Below are 7,250 nucleotides of genomic sequence, written 5' to 3'. Positions count from 1 at the left end.
TCTAGATCTAGGTCTAGAGATCTAGATCTAGATCTAGCTAACTCGAACCTAGATCAATGATTTATGTGCGTCTATCTAGACCTAGGCCATAGATTTAGATCTAGAAGAACCTAGGTCTAGGTCTAACCTGAGCAAGAGGGCGCTGAAACTTTCCGAATTCACAAAAGAGTTCCCCCTACCAGATCTGTATACTTCGTGACTTTGTACCCGGTTACCGGGTCTGTATACACTCCCTATTTAAAATTAATACCTACAGAACGACAGTGACGCAGTCGGTTTAAAAATTGAGGTTCCGTGCGGGGATGTCCGTCCGCACCAAAACTATTTTCGCCCGTGCTGTAGCCCGTCCAACGAAAAGACACGCTTTTTTTAACGGATGACTTGGGACAGATGACATCGATTGTTATCGAGCTACCGTTCCCGGTCTTGTTCCATTTACATCAATATCCGTAAGAAAATAGTTCCGCCTGACTCATATCGAGCAATATTTTATTTTTGCCTCTCAGGAAAAGTGCCCTTCCACACCAATCTGTAATGTTGAAATGAGTATTGCTCGAAAAGACAAAACGGGGTTGTCACGCGTTTAGAGGGCACTCTTTGGGAGAATTAGGGGTCCCGGCCTTATTCCATAGAAATAACACTCGCAATCGGAAACACAAACGGAAGCCGATTAAAAAAGCTGGCTTGAGTTGCCAGGGTCACAATGCCACCCGATGAAGAAAAAAATCAGGATGAAAATATTCTAAATTCGAACGACAAAAAAATACCGAAGACAGCTTTTTTACCCTACTTCCGTTTTTGTTTCCGACTACAAACTCTTAGTGTTATTTCTTTGGAGTTAAGCCGGGACCACTCCTCTCGAAGAATGCCGTTTAGAGAAACGAGGCTAAAAGTAAACGGGATCGAAAGTTATTCGCCAAAAAATCTAGGCCTATGTTTTTGCGTCGGACGAGCGCAGAAAATTTCCCAAACTGAAATGACGGTTCGAGGTCTCCACTTTTTAATTCAAGAATCACTCGCGTTTCTTACTCATGGAATACTGACTTCAAAGTGAACCATTAAAGAGATACATTTATAAATTACAATTTTATTGATCCCAGAGGGGCAGTTTGGTTAACGGTGTCAAACACCGACATTTGCTTAACATTACTGTTGAGTCTAAACTCACTAGATCTGGACCCACTCACTTACTTAGCCATCCGAGCCCCCATCTTTTAATTAGTTAAAACCGTTCGGCTCACCGTGCGACATTTCCAATCAACCACTAAACAACCCTAGATCTAGCTGTACAAAGCCAAGTCCTAGCATTAAGCATTGCCATTACTGGCCTTTGTAGAGCTAAATCTAAGTTTGTTTGAAGTTTGATAACTCATTTGTTAGTGAATGCCATTAGTCGGTAATAATATAATAATAGGATTCTCACTCGGTTAACTAAGCCTTTGGCTCACCGGTGATATTTCCAATCAAACACTTTTCTAAACAGCCCTAGATCTAGCTCTACAAAGTGCCCAGCTCAGATAGATCTAGCATTGCTATTAGATCTTGATCTAGAATCTAGATCTAGATCTAGATCTAGTCATTACTTAGTGAAGCTTTTGTTTTATTAAATAGAAAGTGGCTATTCTCACCCGCCCGGAAGTTCTCGCAAGATCAACTCCTCCCCTCTTCTCTCTCTCTCCGTCTCTTTCTGAATACTGTCTATCGGTGTGGACGATCAAATTGACCAAAACAAAGTTAAAAAATGATGTTAAAACACAAAAGTAAATAAATTTGGTTGTCTACAAAGATGCTACGGCTATTTAACTTTTCGAATCGAGCCGAACTACGCGGGTCGCCATTTTGTTTTGCCCTGAAATTCTCGCGCTACTCCTCTCTCTCTTTCTCTCTCTCTCCACTGCCCACTGACAAAATTGTACGTTTTTAGTAGGCTACAATTGTAATGGAACGTTTGTTCACGGCACAGAATTCTACAATTTTTCTGTTATCACAGTGTAGAAATATGTGGTTTTGCCGGGTGAGAATAGCCACAAGACTCGCCTGCACTATTCTCACTCCGGGTGAGAATAGAGGTGGCCTATTAAATATGGAAGAGGCTAGCCGTACTTAATGACGGCTAGACTGGCAGAAGTACGGCTAGACTCGCAGTCTAGCCGTACTTATTCTTAATATGATGGCTAGACTGACCATTTAACAAAAAAATAGGCCTACTGAATTGTAAATATACATTTTTAGTGTGCAGTACCTACCTAAAGTATTTGCATTTGAGACGAAACCAGGTGCCTTAATGACAGTGTATGTATTTGTATTTTAAACCTCCTGTTTTCTAATGTTAATAGGGCCTAAGATAAGTACGGCTAGACTGGCAGTCTAGTCGTACTTAGCCAGGCTAGCCGTACTTAAGGACGGCTAGACTGTCAGGCTAGCCGTACTTAATATTGATGGCTGAATTGTAAAAGAAATTTTTAGTTTGCAATGCCTAAAGTATTTGTATTTCAGACAAAACAAAAAGGTGCCTTTCTGACTTGCATGCATTTGAACCTGAATAATTACTAGATCTAGATCTAGATCTAGATCTAATGAGACCTGTGTACTTAACAGGCTTGAGTCGATAGGGCCAAACCTAGATCTAAGTACGGCTAGCCACTTCGATTAAATATTAGTTATAAATTAGTATTAGAATCTTCTAGATCTAGATTCTAGATCTAGAGATAGTATTAGTATTAGTATTAGGTATTAAGGTTAGGCTCACCGTGTGCTATTCCCATTATACACAAAACCCTAGATTTAGCTCTACAAAGGCCAGTCCTACCCCTGTACACTGCATGAAGTTAGAATCACTACAGACTACATCTATACTAAGTTAGGGACTAAGAGCTAAGAAGTACTAAGAAGGAGAAGCAAGCCTAGCTGTGAGTCTTGTTTGGTTCTACACGACTGATACAACATCTAGAATCTAGATCTAGATCTAGATCTAGATCTATACTAGCCTATGCAGTTCCAGTGGACATTAGTTAGTTATAATAAGTTAGGGACTAAGAAGAAGTAAGAAGGAGGGGCAAGCCTAGGCTAGGCCTAGGTCTGGATTCTAGGTCTAGATCTGGTCTCTCTCCCTTGGTTCTAGATCTACATGATACAACATCTAGAGTCTAAATCTAGATCTAGATCTATACTAGCCTACACTGCACAGCTTTCAGCTACAATAAACCACCACAGCCATCTGATCATTACCTTAGGTTCTGAATTCAGATCAACAAGGCACAGACAACACGTTCGCAACTGTATGCAGTTTCGCTTTCGACAACGCGGCTTCCGCTTGGCAAATGTTTATGTTTTTCCTAATTTCTGAGCACAAACGAGGGGTGGTGTGCAATCTACCGAAGAAAGGCGATGGAAGCCGTGACTGAACGTAAAAGACCAAGCGAGTTAAATTATAAAATACAGAGAGAGAGAGAGAGAGAGAGAGAGAGAGAGAGAGAGAGAGAGAGAGAGAGAGAAAGAGAGAGATGGGGAGTAGGTGTATGGGGAGATAACAACTTTCAAACGATTGTCTTTCTCTTTCACGAAGGGTTTGTCCACTGAAATAAAATACGCATACAGTGCGTCTTTATCGAAGAGCGCAGACCTCCGGGACACAACGGGAAGAGCAGATTTGCACACCTCGTCTTTTTTTCTGTGCTTTTGTTCGTCTGTACTTCGGTCTGTAGTGTAATAATGGTTAAGGCTGGCTTTTCTTCTTCTTCTTCTTCTTCGTCTTCTTCTTCTTCTTCGTCTTCTTCTTCTTCTTCTCCTTCTCCTTCTCCTTCTCCTTCTCCTTCTCCTTCTTCTTCTTCTTACTGCTTCCCCACCACCACTTTCTCTCATCTCTCATTTGTAAACAGCTACTAGTATCGATTACTCAATGTACATTACTACTCAAATTTTTTAGCTCCCCGTTAAAAATCTTTAGGCTTAGAACTCAAATTCCCATATTTAGGATAACAAACATAAGTTTTAAGGAACAGAGCCCCGTACAGTGGTTTAAAATGTTTGCAGTGTGAGATATGACGTGCGATTCTTAAATAATCGGGTATCGATATTTGATAATTTCGATAATATACCATTAAACGGTATTTTCAACAAATTTCTTTCTTTCCGATTCATGCCGATTATCAGTGTGTTATAGAGGAAGGTTTTCTGGTTCTAATGACCTAGAGAGAGAGTGAGAGAGAGAGAGAGAGAGAGAGAGAGAGAGAGAGAGAGAGAGAGAAAGAGAGAAGGAAAAGAGAAGAGAAAGAGAGAGAGAGTGAGAAGAGAAGAGAGAGAGAAGAGAAGAGAAAGAGAAGAGAAGAGAAGAGAGAGAGCGGAAAGAAAGGGGAAGAGAGAGAGAGAGAGAGAGAGAGAGAGAGAGAGAGAGAGAGAGAGAGAGATAAAGAGGGTGGGTTGGAGCAGAGAGAGGGGGGGATTAGGGGTTATGGGGTGACAACATCTTTGCCCCTTATTTTCAAAATATTTTTTTCTCTTTCACGAAAGGTTTGGCGATGATTTGTATTTTCCGCTAGACTGGAAAAATATACGCCCAAAGTGAGCTTTTTCTATGAGCGCAGACCTACGGGACACACCGGGAAGTGCTGCTGACTCTCTCTCCCTCTCTTTCTCTCTCTCTCCTCTCTCTTTTTCCTGAGTGTGTGCGTACATGCGTGCAAGCGTGTGTGCATGCGTGCGTGCGTGCGCGCATGCATGCATGTGCGTGTGTTTGTGTGCGTACAATATATGTATATGGCTGTCGCATTGGTCTTTTATCGATAATTTGTCTCACTTATATTATATGAATGTACGAATAAGAAAACAACTCAAGCCCGACTTTCGACTGGAAATGTTTTAATGAAATATACCTATTTCGGGTCGGACTGCCAAGCGCGCGCGAGTGTATGTGTGTGTGTGTGTGTGTGTGTGTGTGTGTGTGTGTGTGTGTTGGTGCGTGCGGGTTTGAGGATGCGTGAGAACTCACCGTCTCCTCGTCGCTGGCAAACGGCTGGCGCTGCTCCTCTCCGCGAAGATTCCGAGATCGGGGGAAAGAGATGGGGAAAAATGGACCTGACCAAAACTGTTACGGTTACCAGGTCAGAGGGCTTGGAAACGTTATTTAAAATTAATACCTACAGAACGACACTGACGCAGTCGGTTTAAACATGAGGGACGGAGCGGGGATGCCCGTCGACACCAAAACTATTTTTGACGGTGCTGTAGCCTGTCCGATGAAAAGACACGATTTTCTTATGGATGACTTGAGACAGACGGCACCGATTGTTAATGTTATCGAGCTACCGTTCCCGGTCTTGTATCAGTTTGTCCCATTTACATATCAATATCCGTAAGAAAATAGTTCCGCCCGACTCATATCGAGCAATATTCTGGCCTCTCTAAGAAAAGTGCCCTTCCACACCAATCTATAACGTTGAAAAAAGTTTTGCTCGAAAAGACAAAACGGGGTTGTCAATCGTTTAGAGGGCACTCTTCGGGAGAAGTAGTCCCGGCTTATTCCGTAGAAATAACACTTGCAAGCGGAAACAAAAAAGGAAGCCGATTAAAAAATTAATGTGGGAAATATTCTAAACTTGAAGTAAGGAAAAAAAATTACCGAAGACAGCTTTTTTACTCGACTTGTGTTTTTGTTTCTGACTACAAGTCTTAGTGTTATTTCTATGGTGTTAAGCCGGGACCACTTCCCTCGAAGAGTGCCGTTTAGAGAATCTAGGTTAAAGTAAACGGGATCGAAAGTTATTCGACAAAAAATCTAGGCTTATGCTTTTGTGTCGGACGAGCTGCGAAAAATTTCCCAAACTGAAATGACGGTTCGAGATCTAGGCCTACTCACTTAGTTGACCTTAGTCACCCGAGCCCCCAACTTTTAATTAGTTAAAACCGTTCGGCTCACCGTGTGACATTTCCAATCAAACACTAAACAACCCTAGATCTAGCATTAAGCATTGCCATTATAGTCATTAGTTAGTGAATGCCATTCTAAGTCGGTAATGATAATAATAGTAATAGGAAGCATACAATCAAACGCTTTTCTAAACAACCCTAGATTTAGCTCTACAAAGTGCCCAGCTGAGATAGATCTAACATTGCCATTAGATCTAGAATCTAGTCATTAATTAGTGAATGCCAATACTCGGTAATAGAGGAAGCTTAAATTTGTTTTACTAAATTAGTATTAGTATTAGTAATTAGGGTTAGGCTCACTGTGTGCTATTCCCATCAAACTTCAAACAAACTTAGATTTAGCTCTACAAAGGCCAGTACATTGCATGCAGTTCCAGTGGACATTAGTTAGTTATAATAAGTGAGGGACTACTAAGAAGGAGAGGCAAGCCTAGGCCTAGGTCTACATTCTAGATTCTAGATCTATATTTATATTTATAATAATTTATATCTAGATATATAGATCTAAGGAGGTCTAGATCTGGTCTCTCTCCCTCGGGAGACTCTGTGGGTCTTGTTTGGTTCTACACGATACATCATCTAGAGTCTAGATATAGATCTATACTAGTCTACACTGCAAAGCTTTCAGCTACAATAAACCACCACAGCCATCTGATCATTACCTTAGGTTCCGAATTCAGATCAACAAGGCACAGACAACACGTTCGCAACTGTATGCAGTTTCACTTTCGAATCAGAGACAACGCGGCTTCCGCTTCCAAATGTTTATGTTTTTTCTATTTCTGAGCACAGACGAGGGGTGGTGTGCAATCAACCAGAGAGACAGAGAGACAGAGAGACAGAGAGACAGAGAGACAGAGGGAAGAAGAGAAAGAGAGAGTGAGAGACAGAGAGACAAAGAGTGAAGAAAAGAAAGAGAGAGAGAGAGAGGGTGAGAGAGAGAAAGAGAGAGACAGAGAGACATAGAGACAGAGAGAGATAGAGAGAGATAGAGACTGAGAGAGACAAAGAGAGAGAGGCAGAGAGAGAGGCAGAGAGAGAGGCAGAGAGAGAGGCAGAGAGAGAGGCAGAGAGAGAGACAGAGGGAAGAAGAGAAAGAGACAGAGAGACAGAGAGACAAAGAGGGAAGAAAAGAAAGAGAGAGAGGGGGGGAGAGAAAGAAAAAGAAACAAAGAGAGAATGAGTGGGGAAATGAGAGAGAGAGAGAGAGAGAAGAGAGAGAGAGAGAGAAAGAGAGAGAGAGAGAGAGAAAAGAGAGAGAGACAGAGAGAGAAAGAGTGAGAGTGAAGAAATGAGAGAGGGAAAAAGAGAGTGAGTGAGTGAGT

At 41.8% G+C, this 7,250-nt stretch overlaps 1 long non-coding RNA gene across 1 annotated transcript in view; it reads right to left on the bottom strand.

Annotated features, from left to right (window-relative positions):
• Positions 1 to 1,033, bottom strand: part of LOC106014099 — a 4,067-nt gene extending 3,034 nt beyond the window's left edge. The window contains exon 1 of the long non-coding RNA XR_001185520.2: positions 251 to 1,033. This is a non-coding gene — a long non-coding RNA (uncharacterized LOC106014099). The remainder of the gene's footprint in view (positions 1 to 250) is intronic.
• Between the last annotated feature and the right edge of the window lie 6,217 nt (positions 1,034 to 7,250).

The sequence above is a fragment of the Aplysia californica genome, unplaced genomic scaffold (genome assembly GCF_000002075.1).
Source record: "Aplysia californica isolate F4 #8 unplaced genomic scaffold, AplCal3.0 scaffold02340, whole genome shotgun sequence".
Classification (NCBI taxonomy): Eukaryota; Metazoa; Mollusca; class Gastropoda; order Aplysiida; family Aplysiidae; genus Aplysia; species Aplysia californica.
The sequence above is the reverse complement of the archived record's forward strand: the minus strand, read 5'-3'. Positions and strand labels throughout refer to the sequence as shown.